Source organism: Rhagoletis pomonella, unplaced genomic scaffold (genome assembly GCF_013731165.1).
Source record: "Rhagoletis pomonella isolate Grant_MI unplaced genomic scaffold, Rhpom_1.0 Rhpom_scaffold_00002, whole genome shotgun sequence".
Taxonomy (NCBI): Eukaryota; Metazoa; Arthropoda; class Insecta; order Diptera; family Tephritidae; genus Rhagoletis; species Rhagoletis pomonella.
This window is the reverse complement of record NW_023458556.1, coordinates 108634051-108634417: the sequence shown is the minus strand read 5'-3', so window position 1 is coordinate 108634417 and position 367 is coordinate 108634051.

Here is a 367-nt window from a genome sequence, read left to right as displayed (position 1 = left end):
GCCGCCGGCAACTTTTAGGTAGCCTTAAAATATATAACTGCATCTATAACTACAAATTGTCAAAATTACGCTTCCGGCAATTTTCCATCCGAGCGACGATATTTGAATGTTACTCGCATAATTTCGAGCCTGTATGTAAATTTTCGGGAAAAAAGTTAAAAAACATATTCATCTGCTGAAAAGATATTTTCGCAGATTCACAATTTATTTAAAATAAATCTATCAGCCCTATCTCCAAATTCATGTGAATAAATCTCTCCAGTGCTTAAATAATTTTCACAACATTAAATAGCTGCACAACACCCTAATTGCCGAAAAAGCGTTGCTTGCAACACTAGTCCTTTATGGGGACCAAATTTGGTGAAAA